At 47.2% G+C, this 20,871-nt stretch overlaps 1 long non-coding RNA gene across 1 annotated transcript in view; it reads left to right on the top strand.

The window, feature by feature from the left end:
- LOC148221787 (uncharacterized) overlaps positions 1–18,607 on the top strand; it is a 42,956-nt gene extending 24,349 nt beyond the window's left edge. The window contains exons 2-3 of the long non-coding RNA XR_015807397.1: positions 12,920–13,075; positions 17,824–18,607. This is a non-coding gene — a long non-coding RNA (uncharacterized LOC148221787). The remainder of the gene's footprint in view (positions 1–12,919; positions 13,076–17,823) is intronic.
- Positions 18,608–20,871: the final 2,264 nt, after the last annotated feature.

Below are 20,871 nucleotides of genomic sequence, written 5' to 3'. Positions count from 1 at the left end.
ATTGTACTCCTACATACCAGGGGATGGTGGGGGTCCTCAGAGACCCAGCGTTTGTTGAAATGCAAGATATTGCTTCTTGATTCCCCACTCTGTTTTATGGTGTGGCAAATTTATTATGGAGATAATATTCAATGCCCACACTTTACTGAATTTAAATCGAGGAGAACTTATGCAGGTCAGGGGTTTTTTTTCCCCTCATCACTTTTAATTTCTGCAAACATCCTGTCTGTGTGAGTGCCTGCACCAGCGTGTCCGCTGTGTTTGCCAAGGTACAATGGAGGGAACACTTGGGTGCCACATGGTAAATGTTTCATGAAAAGAGTATCTAAAACCATCCGAGACTGTCTGCTCTGCACTCAAATGCAGGACATTATTTCATGATTCCCTGTGATCCCTTTGGCATTGTAATTCTAAACTGTGCAAAGAGAAGTGGATGAAGGTGGATTACAAATTCTAGGCTGTATAAAGAACCTGTAATTATTTGTTAAACTGTTGTGTTTAGTCTCCTGTTCTGCTGTCTCCAGGCGGGCTGTGCAGTGTTTTCCAGTTTAACTCCCTGGTTGTTTTAGTGGTGTATAAGGACAACATGTGCCTCCTTCTGCTTTCTCACAGGCCTGCAGATAAGATTTCTCCTTCAAATCCTGAGGATGGCCTGAGAGTGTCTGCAGGCAGAGGATAATTGCCTGTGGGATCCAGGCTCCAGTCCCACTCTGGGCTGATGGGACACTTTTTGACCTGCCAGCAGACATTTCTGTATGAGCACGATGTCTCCAGACATCTTCTCATGTTTTTTGGTTTTTTTTTCTTTTGTTCTTGTTTCCCCTTAGACACAATTGAATTTGTTTTGCTTCAAGGTAGAATTTCCCCTAAAACGCAGAAATGCTTCTCTGTCCACCCTTCCTTTCTCAGACAATGAGTCCGCTGCTTCATCTGGAGATGTGTGTGTGTATCTATACTTATGTATGGATCTACCTACATGTATATTCTTTCTTTAACCTGTTCTACTGTGATTTAAAATAGCAACCCTTTGCCAGTCTCTCCTCTCCCACCAGAGACAGGTAGGGTTATTTTGGAAGGCGCGAGGGTTGTTTGTTTTAACTTTTCTTTAAGTCACCAGAATGGTGTTAAATATAATTTCCATGAAATGCTCCAAACCCACTGCATTTGCCTGGGTGTATTGTTTTTCAGGCTCTCTCCCACCTCTAATCAGCTATGATTCGGCACAGTTGGCAGTCTCTGCTCAGCAAGCAGACTGTCTGAATCACAACTCAGCCCTAGAAAGGATGGTCTTTCTAGGTCAGGGCTAAATATACTGACTATGGGGGTGAGCATGGAAAAGTTCCCATTCCAGCTGCTATCCTGCACTGAGTCTGCAGGGATAAAACTCCCCACCTTGACAGCGCGTTGTGAGGCTTCACTCACTGGGCTGTGAAAGGGGAAGAGGGAAAGTCCTGTGCAGTCCCTGCCCCACAGCAGTGGGGCCGTGGCACCTGGGGCTGGCTCGGAGCAGCCTCACCACGGCTCCGAGCTGGATGGAAAAAGGGCATAGGAGCAGATCCTGTCACCTTGACCTGAACTGGGGCCATGTCTACACTTTACCTTGCTCTTTCCTAGGACTGACAGCTGGTGGGATCAGCAGGGCTGGGTTCCCCTCCCGTCCAGGCAGGGAATGTGCTGCCTGTGGGATGCTGCTTGTTCTCCATGCTCAGGCAGGCAGGGACAGCTAGCAGAGCTTTCCCTGATCTGCAGAACACTTCCAGGATGGCTGGCAAGGAAAGCAGGCAGTGCTCAAAGGGGGTTGTGGTGACGTGCTCTGGGTGAGGATGCCCTGGAGCTGGGGAAGCAGCAGGGCAGGGCAGGGCAGGGCAGGGAGAGCCCAGAGCTTCCCTCGGGGCTGGGCTTTGCTCAGAGCCCTGGGCAGCTGTGCAAACAGAGAGCTCACCACATCTCCCTCCAGCCTGGTCCAGCTACTCCTCCAGCCCAGGGCTGACACTTGGCAGTCTGGCTGGAAAAATTAGAGCACAAATCCATGTGCTGTTTGAAGTCAGTAATGAAACAAACTCCTGTTTCCAGGAGTGGGACTGCATTTCCATTGGCCCCTTCCTATTAATTCGGTAATACCATCTTTCTTTTTTATATAACACAACCAGCCTCCTGCAAGAGTTTTCTTCTCTTTTAGAAGATGAAGCTTCAAGATTGTTACAGTTGCTAGCGGCAACTATTCTGCAAAATCTTTTTATAAAATGTATTTATCTAATTAAAAATCTTTTAACAGCACCATGCCTGTAGGATCAAAAATCTCATTTATACAGTGCAGGACTGGAGCAAGTATCTGCTGCTTCTGTAGAGCCATAGATAAACAGGGACTGGAGGGGCATAAAATGACTGCTCCAACCCAGCTAATCCTAATGCACTTTTTCCAATAAAAAAGTGGGCTCTAAGACCTTTCTGGTTTATTATTGGAAGAAAAGTAATGGGGAGGGGGGAGGAGTAAGCTTATAATGGAGTCAATTCAATGTAGTTGGCAACAAGAGTAGAACAGCCTTACATCAGTGACATTTTCCAGTGAAACAAACCTGTTGTACAGAGAACAATTTTTAATTAACTCTATATCTCATGTGTCGAGGAACGTGAGCAAACTTCTTTATGACTTTACTTTTGGCTGCAAAGTATATCCCAGTTTTTATTCTCCAAGAATAGATCCATGAGGTGAGTGGCAGGGAAGAGAGGGTTTCTAAATATGCATGTGAGACGATACAAAGCAACTTTGCAGGCACTTTATTGATTTTATCTTCTTTTTTTTCATGAGGCAGAACATTTATTAAGCACTAAATGGTACTCAGAGAGTCTTTAGGAGGACAAGGCTTGTTGAAGTTAGTAGGCAGTTTGGAGAAACCAAGTATTTGTTACTCAGTCTTGATGAGAAGAGCCCAGGCTGCCCAAATCGGTGGCCAGGGTGGTCTTGTCATCATGGCAGTGCCACTGACCTGCCATGGTGGCTCTTGTGGCTCCAGGAGTGTCCCAGGAGCTGCTGGTGGCCATCCCTCTGCTCTCCTGTGCCCACTGCAGAGCCCACTCTGGACTCTGACCTAATGAAGGGAGACAAAGCTTTTTCCTTGTGGTGACATCACTGTGTCCCATGTCCTGGATCTTCTCTGGTGGGGCCAGAATGATCCCTGGTAAAATGGGACAAAGCTCAAGTGGGGAACCAGAGGAGGTGACTGTTTTCAGGTATTGTGTTGGCATGAGAGACTTCTCAGGGGAAATGAGGAAGGAACTGGAAGTGTCAGTGGCATGAATGTGCCATGCTGCAGCCACACTGAAGCTCAGTGTCATGTCTGGAAACCAAAGCTACTAAATCACAAAATGAAACACTTGCTCCATGTATTTTTTTTTTAACTTATCCTAGCTCAAAATAACTTCTGCTCTTAATTAACTTACCCAATCAACACCATCAGCCAGCCCCTGCCAGCTGTTTGGCTGTGTTTCTCTGTGCTGGTGAAGATGTGCTCAGAGCAGGGCAGGGATTTGCACTGGCTGCAGTCTGAACTGGTGTGAGACAAAAAACCACAGAGAATGAGAGTAAAAAGCACATGAGCATCTCTTTGGCTTTGCCCATGTTTTGATTCCAGGAACTTTGTTCAAAATAGATTGCTCTCAGGGCCACCAAAGGAGCTTGATGATTTCCAGTCAAGCTGAAGAAATAAGTATTTCATGGGGAGTTGAAAAGGAATTTAATAGAGCTACCTATAAACCAATTGGTTTCACTTCTGGTCCTGAGGCTCACCAGAGCTCAGGGATTTCTCAGTGGGGGTCCCTGCTTGGCCTGTACCCCATCCCTGCTCCTTCCACTGATGTGAGAGAGCAGAGCTGTGCTGCAGACAGAGGAGTGGGGTGTTGAACAGCATAGATCATAGGGGAGCCGAATTTGTATGCTTTAGCACAAATTAGATTGCATTTCTAAAATCCTAATAAGCATAGAGATGGATCCAGTGGGATTGTTACAAACCAAAGCAGAATAATAAGCTCATCCAGAATTTAGCTAATGGACAAAAGGAGAGACAGTTCTCAAGTAATGGGCACACCAAATGAAGCAGAGAGCATCTCTCTAAGAAGAAATACAATCCTATTCTGGGATGCTGGGGCCTGCAGTGGGACATGGGACAAATTTGCAAATTGTAGCTGTGCTGGGGAGAGGTGCTGATGAGTGAGGAGCACAGTCTCCCTCTTAAATATGAGAGTCAAGGAAGTACTTTAGGTATTGATGAAAAATTGCTTTTAAGAGACCAAGTCCTTCATTGAAACTAATGGAGAATTTGTCATTGACTGCAGTGGGATCAGCACTAGACCTGTAACAAGAAAATAATAATGGTCTTGTCTGAGAAATAAATAAATAAATAAATAAATAAGCCAGCATTCAGAGCAGCCAAGAGCATTCTGTGTGGCTCTAGGAACACTGTACTTGGTGAATCATTTCTCTGTTAGATGGAGCATTTGTTCAGCTCCTGATTTATCTCCAAGCAAATTTAGACTACTCAAAATCGATTTGCTCGTTATAATTTTTCAATGCCTATGGGCAAACTCTTGGCTTCTGCTGTTCCCTGTTGATGTTCCTGCATTGGCTGCCTGGCTCACGTGGGCCTGTGCCCCCTCCCTGCTGTGTGACAAAATGTTATAAATAGAGGCTGGGGAACATCACAGCATCCCGTGTTTCACAGGGTGGGATTCACGGCTCAAAAGGGCTCTGTTACACCACTCTTACATGGTTATCCCCAAAATTCTGATTCCCTTCTTTTTAGAGCCAGCTCAAAGCACCTGTTCTTTAAAAGAGCTGGGTGCACATGTTAACAGGCAATAAAGAAAAGCAAAGCACGTCAGGCAGCAGCTAAAGAGACTTTAAAAGGCTTCCCTGAGAGCCATGGAGCCAGGAACCTGCAAATATCCATTAATGAAAGTGATTTTGCTGATGCAGGTTTCTCACAATAATTTCATTGGGTTGGATTGCTGTTTAGGAGGAGTGGACCTAAGGAACAAACATCCCTGGACATTATCCTGGGGAGCCTTTTAAGGCAATACCAGCACATTTTATGGACACTGCTGCAGCTCCTCTAGCTACTCACTGGATGGGATTCAAGCAGCAGCCTGGAGGGGATTTTACAGACCTCTGGCCTTTTCTGTTGAAGCTGCTGCTTACCCAGGATCCTGTCCAAATTTTATTTAGATATTCCTATTTGGCCTTCTTGTTTAGAATTTTAATTACGTTTGGCTGCTCTGCATGCTGTCAATTCAGTTTCGTGCTTCAGTGGGTGCTCCTCAGCACTGAGAATTCATTACCTGTGGGGGCACTGAAGGATCCTTCAGCCTTTATTTCTTGCACTTCCTCTGAAATTCTGGGCTTTGCAGCCCTGCCTGTCCCAGAAGAGCTTTCACAGGAGCAGATCTGGTTTTAACCCGTGTAAGAAGCTGCAAGAGCAGCCCAGGCTGAGCTTAGCTCTGTTATCAGGAGATTCTGTGATCCTCTGTATGAGAAAGCTGCGGTTCCTAACTCACACAGGTGACACCCAGGTTTGTGTCAGTCAGACTCAGCAGCTCCTCCGATGCTGGCTTTAGCCCTGAGCCATCGTGCCTTCATTGGGATCCTTTGTTCTTGCAGTACCTTACACCAAACACATTTTTTGGAAATTCTAAGAATTTGCATGATATTAAAATGCATGTTCCGCTGGGCTTTCCGGTTAATTCTATCTCTTTTTTTTTTTTTTTTTTAACAAATAGGGCTCAGTTTTATCATTGTTCAAATTTTTTTTCTTTTATTTAAGCAAAATCTTCAGCCATTCAGCGCCTCTGTTGAGAGTTTTTTTCTTTCATTACTTTATGGCAGATGAAAGTTAAGAGGTCCAATTACTAACATTTTATGATAGCACAGAATATTATTAAAGCACTTAAGAGGTTATTAACACCTTTTATGTACCTCATTATTTAAAAGCCTGCCATATTTAATCATTTTAGCACCATTAAATTGGCATTAACAACAACCCTATGACTTACACTCAGAAATGTCACCATTTGACAACACTAATGCAATAAAATATCTCACAGAAACCTGGAGGCACCAGGTGAACTGTTTAAAAAAAAAAAAAAAAAAAACAACCAGGGATTTTTCATGGGTTCCAACCACAGAGATCAGCAAGGAGAGGCATGGGGTGCCCACCTACCCCTGCTGGCAGTGCCTGCTCCAGAGGGAACCAGGGGAATGTGTTTGGCAGGAAAAGCTGGGTTTGCTGCAGGACCCTCGGCAGTGGTGAGGGACACGAGGGACACTGAGACCTCCCTGTGCAGAGGAGCAGGAGCTGATCCTTGGCCAGTCCTCTCTGGAGTCCAGGTGCAGCTGAAGGCCAGGGGCTTACCTGGGCAATGGGAGTCCTGGGAATCCTTCTGTGTCCCCGTGGGTGCTGTGCCTCCTTTGCTGTGTCCATGCCACAGCACAGGCTCAGGTTTGAGGGCCCTTAATTCAGTGTCTGTCACACTGCTCCCTGTGCCTGGTGATGGATGAGCACCTCTGACAGGTGAGGGAACAGCAAAGCCCTTCTTCATTCCCTGACCTGCCAGGGCCCCATGTTCTCAGGAGTTACACATGGGCCGTTCCCTCTTAAAGTTGTATAATTATTCCTCCTGTGACTCTCCCCTTGGATCCCTTTCCTTCCTTTTTTCCCCTCTGTCTGTGCTGGGGGGCTGACACACAGACTGTTGGCTGTGATTGCACACTCAGCATCTGCCTCTGCCCTCTGATTATCAAGGGCAAAACCCAACAGCAGACTGGAACATCACATTAATCAAGGCAGAAATATTATTTTTACAGCCTTCTGATTATTTCTAACAACCTGCTAAAAGCCAGTGGGACTGGGTGGGTCGGAAAAGCTCTGGTGACATTGGGAGTCTTCCAGCCCCTGGAGTTTTTCCAGCTCCTGCAGCTTTCAGCTCACCAGCTGAAGGTTCAATTCATGTGGGACTTTTCCACAGCAAAATATGGGATGAATTGTGTTTTCTCTGTAAGATTTACAAATAAATCCCTTTCCTATAATCATTATTTTCATAGACAAGTGTTACTAATATATTTTGGCATTTTAAAGCACATCCTTGAATTTACCCTGGCAACTGCTGTACAGCTGAACACACAATCAGGGAAATCTATTCCATTACTTTAGTAGTATTTGCATTCTTTGTGATGGTTTAACAAGGAAAAATGGGAAAAGTCCCCAAAGCCTCAAATTTAGAGCCATAAAAGGCCTCCTGAGTTATTTTTCAGATGTTGGCACTCAGACAAGTGACTGTGTCAAAAACCCCAACAGGTCTATGTACAAAACCATCTGCTGGAAGAGTGCCAGCAGCACTATCAGGATATTAGTTCAGCCTTTTGAGGAGGGTAAATGTCAATGTTTGTAGCTGGGAAGGGCTGGGGTGTTCAGTGTTAACGAAGCTGCCTGTCCACAGCCCAATCCCCCCTTCCTACAAAATCTGTGAGATCTTCCCTGTTTCCATTGCCCTTGAAGGGATGGATTAATATTCCAGCTCAGCCACGCTTGGGTTTGCTCTGCTGTTTGTAATGCATCGATGTCTGCAGCAGTTAAGTGCTGGTAGGTCCTCAGGTCTGTTAAACAAATTATGGGAGCCTTTAAACATCATTGCACTGGGCTTCATCCCCCACAGCCAGCATGAAGATCACTCAGGTGTGAGTGGAGAGGAGGGAATGGGGCTGCCTGCCAATCCCCCCCTCCAGCAGAGCCAACTCCCTCGTTATCTGGGAAGGAGGGGGTTAATGAGCGTGGCTTGGTGTAGGGTTTAACAACAGTGCCCCTGCCCTGAGGATAGAGCTGGGATTTCTCCCGGGTCTGGGTCTATCTCTCCAGGTGTCTCTGAAGTTCCCTGGCTCTCCTTCCTCCATCTCCCCCTCTCTTTTCAAGGGTATTTTTGTGTGTTTGTCTGCTCCATCACCCTTCACTGGGAGCTCTGCCATGGTGATGGGGCCTGGCTGTGTCCTGGGACCTGGGCCATGGGGTGCAGCCCTGCAGGGCCCTGGGGACAAGGGAGGCTGTGGCTGGCTGTGTGTCTCAGGTCTCCCTGCCCCAGCTGCTGCTGCCAGGTGGGCTGTTGGGGACAGAAGTGTCCCTGCAGGGCCAGCAGCAGCTCCCCTTGCCATGGGCACTGTGGGTCTGATGCTCCTGCAGCATTCCAACACACTTGCTTTGTGCCAGCAAAGGGAGAGATCAAAGTGGGCAAGGACTGGGCACCAAGGGGAAGAGCTGCTACATTTATATTTTATGCTATATGATGCTATTCTGAAAATGGCAAAGCCCAGATCCTGCCTATAGGAGCAAGTTTTATCTGTTACATCAATTCAATATTGCATTCAGTGCTGTAGAATAGCTCCCATGTGGCTTTTCTTACCAAGTTTTCACTACCAAAAGAGGTATGACTTTTTTTTCCTTTATGGGCAGATAGCTAATAAATGGTAACTATTTTCCTGTAAAATCTGGAGGTGATGAGACTCCAGACTCAAAGGCAGCATTGCTGGGTGAAAGTAGCCATGGGTCACTTAGCATTGGCCAAGGGAAATGGTTCAGTCCCTGTGGTTATTTCAGACTCACTATGGCTCTTTACTTGCTGAGTTAACTTAAAATCCTGTCTCAGCACTTGTTCTGCTTGTGCCTAGGAACTGCTTGGGAACATCCATCCCAGCCTGTGCAGCCAGGCCAGCAGAAGTTTCGAGTTTAGCCTGCCCTTCCTCGGTTGAGGGGACCATCTCCTCAGCAAGCAGAGCTGGACAATTTGGCTGTGTTTTGCAGAGCATCGTCAGCCCAGGCTGGTGCAAACCCAGGATCATTTATCATCTGGGGCTGTGATGGATGAGGTGATGAGAATTGGTGGCTTTGCTCCATTAGTGTTGGAACCAACTGATCTCCTCGCTGGCAGCCTCAACTAGAAAGACTCTTGGTGCCCTGTGACACCTTTCCCTCTTTGGAGAAGGCCTCTGTCCTTCAGAGGGGACTGTGAGCAATCAGCACAGTGACCCCTGAGATTTGGCTGTCTCTGCTTTCAGGAGCTCTTTCCTGCTCTGCCAGGGCTCAGTGGATACTCCAGCTCCTGCTGTGAGACTGAATCAGCTCCCTGGGGACAGTGCCCAGGACCCCCAGGCAGGTGAGGCAGATCCCACAGCTACTTTGCAGCCTGGGATTTGCGTGTCTGCATAGCGGCTGGTTTGCAGCACCGAGTTATTTGCATTTGTATGGGGTTTTTTTTCTGCCCCAGATCCCACAGGAGCTCTGCTCGGAGCTGCTGCCTCTCGCACGCAGCACAGCCCAGCCCAGGCTGCCTCGCTCCTGCAGCTCACCTGATGCTTGCCACAGATTCAGCAGCTCAAGTTAAAGTCAGCCCTGGCTTTTAAGGTCTATTCCAACCCATTTAACTCCTCGGCTTTGTGTGAAAAACAAATGGGAAATATAAAAGCTTACATCAGCTCCTGCAAGGATGGGAAAGCTGCAATAAATTTACAGTCAGAAAAAGAACTGTGTGTAAACTCTCACTTTGTTCAAAGACAGTTTATTATCAAAGGATAATTTTAGGTGACAGTTGTTGCTGGAGTATTTTGTGCTTTTTTAAAAATTATTACTACTTTTTAGTTATACAGCGTAATTCTTGAGCAGATACTCAAACAAGCGAGATTGGCTCATCATTCCTCTTTAATTCCACATCATGTCACTTTGGAAGGGAAATGGCTTGGTAAAAGCCAAAGAGTTCAGATACGATGCTGGCAGATCGTTATGAAATATTCACAAGACATTTAGTTTAACTTGGTGCTAATTGAACACTGACAGCACAAGTTACTCCTGCCTGCAGCAATAGTCTATCACGTTTAGGCAAGTGGCATTCCTTCCCCTTTGATGCTCTCCGAGATTGCAGGCTGTGAGGGAGCACAGTTAACAACCAGTAAACACAGGGAGCAGCACTGGAGAGGATCCTGCACTGAGAATCCTCCAAAAAGTGGAGAGAGTTTATTTGCACAGGGACTGTGATAAGGCTTCCACTTTGTCTATGAAAATACTCAGTATTAGGTGAGGGGTGACCCTAAATTGATAAGTGTTTTTGTTTTGTTTTTTTTTTAAATACCCTCCTGAGTGAAGACACAAGCAATACTATTTGCAGACTACCTAATTTCTGAAGCCATGGCCCAAAAAGTCTCCTTGCCTTGAGATGAGAGGTTTCCAGGGCAGTTACAGCTGTACTGGTGTAACTCTATTTTTCTATGAAGACATGGCCTTGTTTACTTCTTTCCTCTTTATTTCTCTAGCTCAACATGCTATTTACTGATATTTGTGAATTTTTTTCTTATTTGTCAGATCAGCTTCCCTGTGGACATTTAACAACAGGAACTTTCCTACCATTTTAATTGTCTCTTATTCCAGAGCCAAGCAGAGTTTGAAGCAGAGTATTGATGCCATCATTTTAGTCATCAGACATGATGTGTGGTCTAAACAGCTTGGATCAAACTTGGTGCCCAGCTTTGCCTGAAACCCTCTGGCCATCTGTGGCTCAGATGCAATCATCTGCCTTGGGTGCCTCAGTTTCCCAGCTATGGAGAAAGGCCAAGTTGTTACTCAAGGACTTTTCTCATCTTCCCATTTGGAGGAGTTTGCTGCAGACTCCTCCTGTGTGGCCAGCACAGGGGGTGCCAGCAGGAATGTGCAGGAGCAGCTGCCTCAGCAGGGACCCTGCTCCCCCTGCACTGCAGCCCGTGCCAGGCACATTTTGTCACTCTCAGTGCAGCTGAAGGATGGAGGGACTTCCATGTGCAGCAAAATATTAGAGATGTGACCCAGAACATTTTTAATCTACCAGGGGAAATGTCCCTGTCTGCCTAATTCACCTGTCCCAGGGAGTTAAACTGGAGCTGGATGGAGTCACACCTGAGAAGGTGTAAATGAAACTGTCACTGGGCACTGAGGTGACAGTGGCTGAGATTTCAGGAGTCCCTCTAGCAAATGGGGTGATGCCTGAGCACTTGCTGGCTGTAGAAAGGCAGTCAGTAGTGCAGCCACCATGACTGACCAAAGCAGTAGTAGTACATACAACTGGCAGTAACCATCTAAGAGCTCCAGCAGCTTGGAGTAAAGCCCAGCTGTTCAGTGCTTCTAAAATGCAGGGAAAATGGGCATCTCCTTCCCCACAGCCCTGGTGGGAAGCTACAAATGAGTGTAAACGGCCAAGAAATACGAGTTAAAATGTGAGGAATATTGCACAGGCAGCAGTCACAGCACACACTGGTACTGAGGCTGTGTTTCTCCCTTTTAAACAGAAATCATTAGAAATGGGGAGTGCTAAGAAAGGATTTAAAGGAAGTATCTGTGATTTCTTTGAAGCTTGGGGTAGGGTGGAGGGTGAAGGAAGGTTTCTGAGCTGGACAGACTGGAACCAGCAGCTGAGGACACCGCTGGGGTGATCCCCCACTGCCTCCAGTGCCAGTCATGGTGAAAAGGGATCACCCCAAAAAAACTCCACTGCTGGGGTGGGGGACACCCAGCTGGGGTTGCAGAGAGGAGGGACCAGGTAAATTTAAGCATAAAAACATAATTTCATTAGCAGTAGGTTTTTTCATCCCAAGCAGATTCTGGATATCAGGCCATGGCTGAGCTGAAAGCCATAGAAAAGGAGCTTTCCTGCCCTGGAGTTTTACATGAGCTGGTTGATGGCTGTAGATAATGATCTGCTGGGAAAACACACCTTGCTTTCAACAAAAACATATTTTCAAAAGACAAGGATGCAACACTGGACTAAAAGAGCTTCCAGACTTCCTTCCCATAGACCCCCCACCCTTGGATTGTTGAAAATCCCTCTCCCCGTGACACTGTCTGTGGGAGGGCTGAATAAACTAACAGTCCCCCTCTGCAGAGAAGCAGCAGCAGAGGGAGGGACGTGAAATGTCCCATCCTCCCCAGAGTCCTGCTCCAACTGGCTTCCATAAGCATTGCTCTTCAGGAGGGAAAACAAATGAGGCTTTCAAAACTGTTTTACTTAATTCATTTCATTCTGGGCTAGAGCAAGGCAAATAGACAGTGGGAGGACTTGACTGATAAAGTTTTTTGGTTTTTTTTCAAAAGCTGAGAATACCAGAAGATAACACAACAGCAAATTAATGCATATTTTAAACCCTTGTAGCTAAACATTCCCTTTTGGGGCTGCGCCAGGTATCTCGTGGTGCCAGTGAAAATGGGATACAGATGTTCACTTGTTTGGATGGAGACACTGCAATAATTCATGCCTGCTACAAATGATCAGCTGCCTCATGCTCACAAAAGAATACTCTGATCTTTTTGTCAGGAATAAGGAAATATATCCCCTGTACCTATCTTAAAGAAAATTAGAACTGTAAGAACTGTGAAATGTGTTTTTCAGTTTTCAAAACATGATTTCTGTTGTAGCACCACAGCCTGTGTTGGTAAAAGTGTAATGAGTATGATTCCAGTCCAAGGGGAATGAGCTGGTGTCTGGGACAGGTATATGGAACATTAAAATACCTGATGTGAAATGTGTATTCACAGAGAAGCTTTGGGATGCTGTCCCTGAGACGTTTTCTTTGTTTCCTTTTTTACAACTTCAGCTTTAAATATTTGTGTCTTTTTGTAAGACGAATTTAGGTGGTTTTAACATGTTTTACCTCTGACTTTGAACTCGCTTGTGGTGAAAATAACCTCACTGAAGTCCACAGTAGCAGTGCTCAGGAATGTGGTGTGTCTGCTTTAATGGCCATGATAGAAAAGGGAAATATATCCCCCAAAAATACACAGGGACCTGAGGAGAAAGAGCTGAGCCCATCAGGCTGCAACACAACAGCAGGGCTGACACTCACCTTCTGCTTTTCCATGTACAGCAGAGCACTGCAAAAGTGGCATCTGCCAGAAGGATTTGTTCCATCCCTGAATACCTGCACCGCTGGTTTCCCCCCGTGCTGCTGTCAGGAGGTACAAACAGGTTCACACCTGCTGCATAGCTCGGGCTTGGAGGAATGCATGTGCAAATTTGGCAGGTAGGAATTGCTCTCTTCAAATCACTTCTTGAAATAGGAGCTCTCTGCTTTTCCTGCCTGCTGTTCTATTTTTCACTTTCTTCTTGCAATGCCCATATTAAAATGAAGATTTTTATAACTTTTTTTTTTTTTTAATCTTCTTAATTCATTTTCATGGTGGGGTTGTAACCAAATCCAAACTGGCACTTCTGGGAATCCTGCCTCAATGTTGTATGAGGGTTTTAAAGGTATGCACAGTTTTGTCTCAGTGCTCCAATTATTTTTTTCTTGGTAATTTTTGTGATGTGGATTTGGACCTGGCACAATTGGCATCATTTGGGAGGTAATGACTTTTTCTCCTGGTTTATTTGGGAGTTGTTTAACCTTTTGCTTTCTCAAGTTGTAGGTTGACTTCTAATTTAAAAATTCTATTTAGAATCAAAACTGAAAATCTTTGGAATCAGTGCACTTAAATGCAATGCTTTATTTCCCTATTTTTTTCAACTGTTTTTCTCGGCTTAAATGACTCATCAGATTTTTTTTTCCAATTTAATGAAAAGTTTTGGCATTCTGCAAGGGCATTTTTTGCAGGACTAACTGTTAACTGATTGCTTTTTCCTGTTGCTCTTTACTACATTCTAATTGTAGATTTTCACATCACTGCAGACCACGGACAACCCTAACTGGGCATATATATATAGATATAAATTTAAATATATATATATATATGCTAACTATTCAAAACTTTCCAAGAGAATTGTGGATCCCTGGATAGCAAATTTCTCTCTCTAACAGCTGAATACCTTTTCTCATTTCTCTGTGGACTCCTCGAAGTCCCCAGCCCCCAGAAGTTCACAGAGCACAGCTAAAAACTGTTTCAGGTTCATTCCCACTTGCTCACAGAATGTAGTAGTTCAGCCAAGACGTGCTGCCCCACTGGTGCTGCTTCACTGGAGCAAATCACAGCCAGAAATAAAGGCAGGGGCTATTTTTTTCTCCTCTAAGTATGTTCAAAACATGAATTTCCATGAGTTTCCAACATAAGACCTATATCTGCATGGTAAGTAGAGTCACTTTCACTTGCAAATGAGGTTGGATCTGCTAAAAAATCTGCTAATTTGCAATAAAAATAGCATCCATCTTTGCTCTGCAAATATACTCTCTTTGAAAACTGTCCCATTTTCAGAACTGCAGCAGCTTGTAGGATGGGAGAAAGGGGAAGGAGGAAATACCTTGCATTTGAAGTCACTTTGTATTTCTCCAGGACTGTTTCACACACCTTTAGTCATTATGTTGCGTTTCGTGTTGTCACATTAATTTTCACAGTAACAGACTGATATAAACAGTGTGACTGCACTGCAGAAGCAAGGGAAGCTGGATTGATTGGGAGGGAGAAGGATTTGTTCAGACATAAATATCTCCTGCCATATTGAGGGGAGTTTAAAAAAAATGGCCAGCCAAGAAATTGCTTTTTTGTAGGAACGTTCTGTTTCTCTCTTTTTCCTAATTTTTTTTTTTAAATTTTATTTTAATACATGCTTTAATGTGAGAGACCAGGAACAAGGGGAAAGGAAGTGGCTATTTAATGAGTCTGAGATGCTGAATCCAACTGCTCTTCCAGAGGGTGAAACTGCAAGGAATGGGAGACAAGGAAGGTGAAGGGGTTGTGGAAGATGGTATTAAATGAGGCCTGGTCCTGTAAGGTCTTGTTGGGGAAACTGCTGACTTTCTTGCAAGTTAAATGCTTGAAGGAATTGCAGAGTCAGGCTCCTAGAAAATGAGGGCACACACACCAAAAAATCAGCACCTCAGCACACAACCAGGTGAGCACATCAGGTGCAGAGACAAAAGGCAGTGCGAGGCTCCTATCCAAATCTCCCTGCAGCCCAAAGAGGATACAGAGATTGCAGAGAGGAGCAGAGATTGCTGTCCCTGTACAGCAGCACCTACCTGGCCATCACTTTTAACCCCTGGGATGGGGTTGCTCTGTGCAGCTCTGCCCAGCCTTTCCAGCACTCACATCTCCTGGCTTGGCAATGCTGCTTTTGCCCTGCCGTGGCCACTGGGATAACGTTCAGTGCAGGCTGGAAGCATTCCCTGGGCTCCCGTGGCTTTTCCTTTAAGGGAGGAGCTGAGAGGTGCCTCAGCTTTGGAGCCGAGTTCTCTGCTGGCACTTGTCACTCTTTGAGTATTCTGGGCTAGAGCTTGTGGTCTGGTGTAAGAAAATAAATCCGTCTCTGAGGAGCCTTGAAGAAAAGTCCCAGGATCCGATCAGAGGTTTTGCTATTAAGGATGGGATCACTTGCAGCTCTGGGAATGCCTCGTTCCTCACACTTCTGTGCTAAGGACAGCTGGGATGGGTCACCCTGTCCCTTGTGCAGCATCTGAGCCTTGAACTGAGGTTTCCACTTGGTACGTCCAAGTTTCTGACACTTGGGTGGAAACTTGCTTATGTCTGGCTGGTTGGCAGCAGGCAAAACTCTTAAAGGAAGAACAGCTAATTGCATATTCATAATCGCACATACTTGAGAAAAGCCCTTAATTTCTGCTGTGGTGGATCTGGAAATTCACCCCTGTCCATGCTCAGAAACCACCAGATGCTCAGAATCCACCCCCAGTCTCTGAAGAATGTGGATCAAGCAGAGCTTTTTGGCCCTTTTCCTCTGAGAAAGAACCACTAATTTCTTCAGTTGGAGCACATTATTTTTTTAACAAAAGAGCATGATACAGCTCTATACACCAGTTGGAAGCAATGTGATTTGTGTCATGAATACTAATATGCATTTGACGGTATCCTATAAATTCAACACGTTCTGAAGAGCGTTAACAAGAGTTGTAGGAACCATACTTAAATTCTTCCCCTACTTTTTTGTCAATTAAAGGAAAAGGAAGCTAGTGAGAGTCTGTATTTGTATCCAAAACAAATATGGCTTGGGTCACAACAAGACTTCTGCACGCCGTGCTAGACCTGGGTCTACAGCACATTCATTGATTTTTGTCTCTATGAATCACCCTAAAGCTATAGGCAACAAAAGCTGAAGCTATGTAGATGTGATTTCTAGTTCATTTGTTGTTCATTAGAAAGATTTTGTCTCTCTCATTTGCAGCACCCCTGCTGCTGCGTGTTCATTAGGAGAATGGAACGTATTCCAAATATTTCCTAGCTCTGGCAGGGCAGATGGTGGAAAGTAATTTTCCAAACTCTTCTGGAAAAGATAGGAGGGGGGGAAACACACCCAAATAACCCCAAGTCACCCCCTGCACGCCAGAAGAATTTGGTATTTCTGAGTGCAGACGTGCCATACACTCTCTGTCTCTCTGGTTGTACAGTGCAGCGTGTCGGAGTGGTGGGAAGTGTGTATGAATGGGAATGTATCACATTACATGTGGGATGTTAGCAAGGCTGGGATTTTTTTTCACAGGAAACTGCATTTGCAAAGAGCACACAGCAACACGCAGAACCCTAAAAGATGTGTGTGAAGGAGTGAGCAGGATTCATTTCCCTAAATCTTCTGGGCAACCCAATGCCTGAGGGAATCCCAGGGAGGGAGGACAGAGCCTGGGCCCCACTCCAGTTTCCCCGTCCAGCCCTGTGCAGAGGCGTGAGGCGAACTGGAAGCTGCTCAGACACCCCATCCCCATTGCCTGCCCTCGGCCAGCACGGGCAGAAGGATGTCCCAGTGCTCAGACAATGGTGGAGGAAATGGCTCTGGCTGCATTTCCCCTCTGCTCCCTGGGGAGCCAGGGGAGCACACAAGCCAGGGCCAGATTTAGCTCTTGGATCCACATGAAACATCCCTGTGCCGACTGCTCCCTTCCTCCATGCTCGGGCTCCTGTCACGGGAGTGGAAGTGGAGCACACAAGGGGAACAGAGGGGCCGAGCCCAAGAGCGGCAGCAGGGCTGGGAACACAATGCAGGGGAAACAAAGAGCAGGGCTGTGTGTGCTGCCTTCCCGGGGCCATTCACTTCTCCTGCTTGGAGCTGTTTCCTCTTTTCAGGAGCCTCTTGACCTGCAGCTCCCTCTCCTCGGCAGACAGACTCCAAAGCCCCGTGGCTGGATCCTAATTCCTCTTCAGATCAAACCAGCAAAACACTCGGCACACAGAGCCCGAGCTGTGTGTTTGCAGCCAGGCTTTAAGCTCGCTGGCACTGGGGGTTCCTGTTTGTTTTCCAACTCCTGGGGACAGCAGTGGTGCTCTCAAAGTCAATACAAACAAACCAGGAGAGGCTTTGGGCAGTGCAGCAGAGCTTATCCAAGTGCTGCCATCCCTGCGACTGGGCTGTGCTCCTGCTGATGGAAGGTGCCTCCAGCACTGACCTGGGCTGTCAGCTCAGGCCTGCACGCCCCGAATCTCACACAAAGAAACCTGGCAGGACACAGAACTTCCTCAAAAGAAGGGAGCCAATTGACCCATCCATGCCAAGCCACTCAACTTGAGAGGGAGATGCTCTCACAGCTGCTCTGAATCCCCACCAGATTTTCAAAGTTCACTATCAGTGATGGATTTTCAACTCCCCTCTTTCTCCAGGCACTCTCACATTGCAGTGAGTGGGTGCAGGTAGAGGTGCTGGGGCTCTCACTCGATTCATTTCACAGAATCACAGAATGATTTATGTTGGAAAAGCCCTCTAAGGTCATCGAGTCCAACCATTCCTCCAGTGCTGCCAAGGCCACCACTAAACCCTGTCCCTAAGCACCACATTTACACACCTTTTACACTGAGCATGAGGCAGGAGAACCCATCTGAGCCCGTGTTCATCTTGCAGGCAGCTCCATCGCTTGGCATCCACCCTCTGTGGAGTGTTGGTTCCTACACATGGTGCAGGCTCTGCAGAAGCGGGATGGGAACAGATGCATCCTGGAGCCGTGACCTTAAACCCCACTGCTCACTCATCCTACAGAAAAAATCGGGAGCATTCCTTCCCAACAGCCCAGTGTGGTGCCCTGGGGGAGCTGCTTTTCCTCCCTGGCTGCCCAGAGCTTCCTCCAGCCGGGACTGTCCCACCAGCTGAGATTCGGGGATTTGTGTATCCCACATCCAACACCTGACCCTGTGCTTCCCACAGCCAGGCTGAGTTTTCAACTCCTCTCCATCACCTACAGCTGGTGGCCTTCAGAGATGAGCAGGGGCCGTAATTGATTCGTCAAGGCTCCTGTTAATTGGGCTTTGCTCAATTGTTGTGAAATATTTCGTTCCCGATTATTACGCTCTGGAGCCAAGGTTCCTTTAGGTAATTTATGCTGTAGCCTACGTATGTGTAAAAAATTTATTGCAATCATGTTTTTAATTAAAATGCATGCGATAATACTAAAAGCAGAGAGGGAGAGGGAGGGAGGAGAACACAGACTAAGTTTTTAATTGTTTTAATAGTGAGATTTGTTTCAGAGAGAACAGGGCATATTGGTTTCCTTGGAAACATTGGCGATGTATTAGCTGTATAAAATCTAGCATAAAAGATTTGAGAAAGTGAAGCCTTTAGGTTTTAACTGATGTTGTAACTCTTTTCATTTGGAAAATCAGATTCTCACATGCTCCCTGGAGTCCCAAAACGGTGTCTTATTTTGTGTTTTCTCCTAAACCTTAGAATTTATAATTTCATAGATTATCAGATTCATTAGAAATCCAAAACTGCAATAACAACAAGAAAAAAACCCTTCAACAATTCAATATCCCTGATTCATACGATTTAATTAGATGTGCCTGTAAGTTCTCTTTGTGCCAAACAGTACCAGGCTCAGGCAAGACTCCACGTGATTTGAGAAAGAAGTGCAAAAAACTTGGCTTTTTAAAATGTTCCAGTAAAACTAGAGATTATTGGCAATGGACAGGGTGTGATGTTTTATATACATCCTGTGTTATTTTATTGTACATCACCTGGATGTACAATATACAATGCACAGACGGTTTCAACTCAGGGAATCACTGAGGCTGACGATGATGATCTGCTCTCACACAAAGTCTTCAAGGCCTCTATTTTTCCTGGCTTGTATTTTAGGAACCAGAGGACCCCCAGAGAGCCTCAGACCCAGAAACAGCACATCAGGTTTGGGGCTACAGCACTCCAAGGCAGTACAGGAAGTCAGATGTACATTTTAAGGGTGTTCTCATCTGAAGTTCAAACACTTTCTCTTCATTCTCTTTGAAAATCAGGCTCTCAAATGATCAGTTTTGTCTCTTTGTGAGGGAGGATTCAGCTCTCTGCAGCCGAGTGGGACTGAAACAACCACTTTTAATATCTGTGATTCACCTCTGAGCCCAAACTGTGATGATACAGTGCATCTGGGGATCAAATACTGCAGAAACACTCTCTTTGAAACAAAAGGGGGGAAAACAGACTGCAGATAAAGTACCAGATGTAGGATTTTGGACCATCGGAGAAGAGAATGGATGGCTTGGTTTTAGCATGTAAGACTAATCACTCGGTTGAAATCATTTCAGCAGCTGAGTAAATAGACCTATGGAAAAGACATTTATGGGAGCATTTGTGTTCCAGGATCCTCCCTCTCTCCTAGCCCTGCCGTTTGTTTGCTTTTCTGTCTCGTTGGTGTCAAAGCCTCCCCTCTCGCAGGTTTACAAGGAGCAGTGACAGTGCCGGCCGTGCCCTGTGCGGGACAGGGGCTCTGAGCTGGGCTCTGGTCAGTGCCAGCAGCTCGGACAGTCCGGGCTCAGACAGTCCTGGCTCTTGCAGTCCCGGCTTGGACAGTCCCAGCTTGGATAGTCCCGGCTCGGACAATCCTAGTTTAGACAATCCCGGCTTGGACAGTCCCGGCTCGGACAGTCCCGGCTGTCTCAATGGGTACCATTGAGGCACCAGGGGGTGTGAAATGAGTAAAGGCTAAAGGAAAGCAGAGTTCAAGGGCACGGGCAGGGCAGGCTTGGCCTGCACAGAGAACGGGGGAACTTCATGGCCCAGCCCTGCCTGCCTGACCGTCTGTCCTGCCTGGCCTGAGCCCTGGCTGTCCGGCTGTGCCCGGCTCAGGGCAGGGCACGGTCACCGCTCGACACCCGCAGAGGCGATGCCATAGTCCCTGCCTGCTGCGCGTACGGGCGGGTGAGCCGGTTCATGACCGGGGCAGGAAGCGCTGGCAGCGCCGCGGGTGTCGCGACACACCCAAGGCACACACGGCCCGTAGCGCCGGTGGTCGGGCCGGCCCCGCCCGCATGGCCGCTCCGGCGGCGCGGGGCCCGCGCTGTCCCTTTAAGGCGGAGGCGCGGGAAGGCGCGCGCCGCGCCTTTGTCACGGCCCCGGGTCACGGCGCGGTCACGGCCCCGCCCCACGTGGCGCCGCCGCCCGCATGGCCGCGCGCCACGCCCCCCATGCTGATTGGCTGTCTCGCGCCCCGCGGCCGCTGCCGTCACTTGTGATTGGCTGGGCCCGCGCGGCCTGTCCCGGCGGGGGCGGGGCAGCGCCTGCCCGTGACACCGGGGCCATCTGGGGCTGCCCCGCGGCCTCCGCGCGCTTTAAAGGGGCCGCGCCCCGCCGGGCCAGGCGAGTTCGGTTCTGGGGGCACGGACCGGCTGGGTTTTCCATGCGAGACCGAGGGACCATTCCTGAGGACACTCTTATGGTGCCCCGCGAGTGATGGTGATGGCGGGAGGAGGGCTCGGGCTCGCCCTGTGCTGCCGCTGAATGGCGACTTAACGAAGAGGCATCTTCAGAGCCTCCTCCTCCTCCTCGTCGCAGAGTTTCCCTGTGGCAGGCGCGGAGGGGCTCCCGGGATGAGTGTGTGTCCAGAGCAGAGCCTGGGTTTGTCTGAGCTCACCTTTCAAGCAAGGAACAAAAGCAGCAAAGCGCAGCAAATGTGTTCTGACA

The sequence above is a fragment of the Sturnus vulgaris genome, chromosome 17 (genome assembly GCF_052056855.1).
Source record: "Sturnus vulgaris isolate bStuVul1 chromosome 17, bStuVul1.hap1, whole genome shotgun sequence".
Taxonomy (NCBI): domain Eukaryota; kingdom Metazoa; phylum Chordata; class Aves; order Passeriformes; family Sturnidae; genus Sturnus; species Sturnus vulgaris.
The sequence above is the reverse complement of the archived record's forward strand: the minus strand, read 5'-3'. Positions and strand labels throughout refer to the sequence as shown.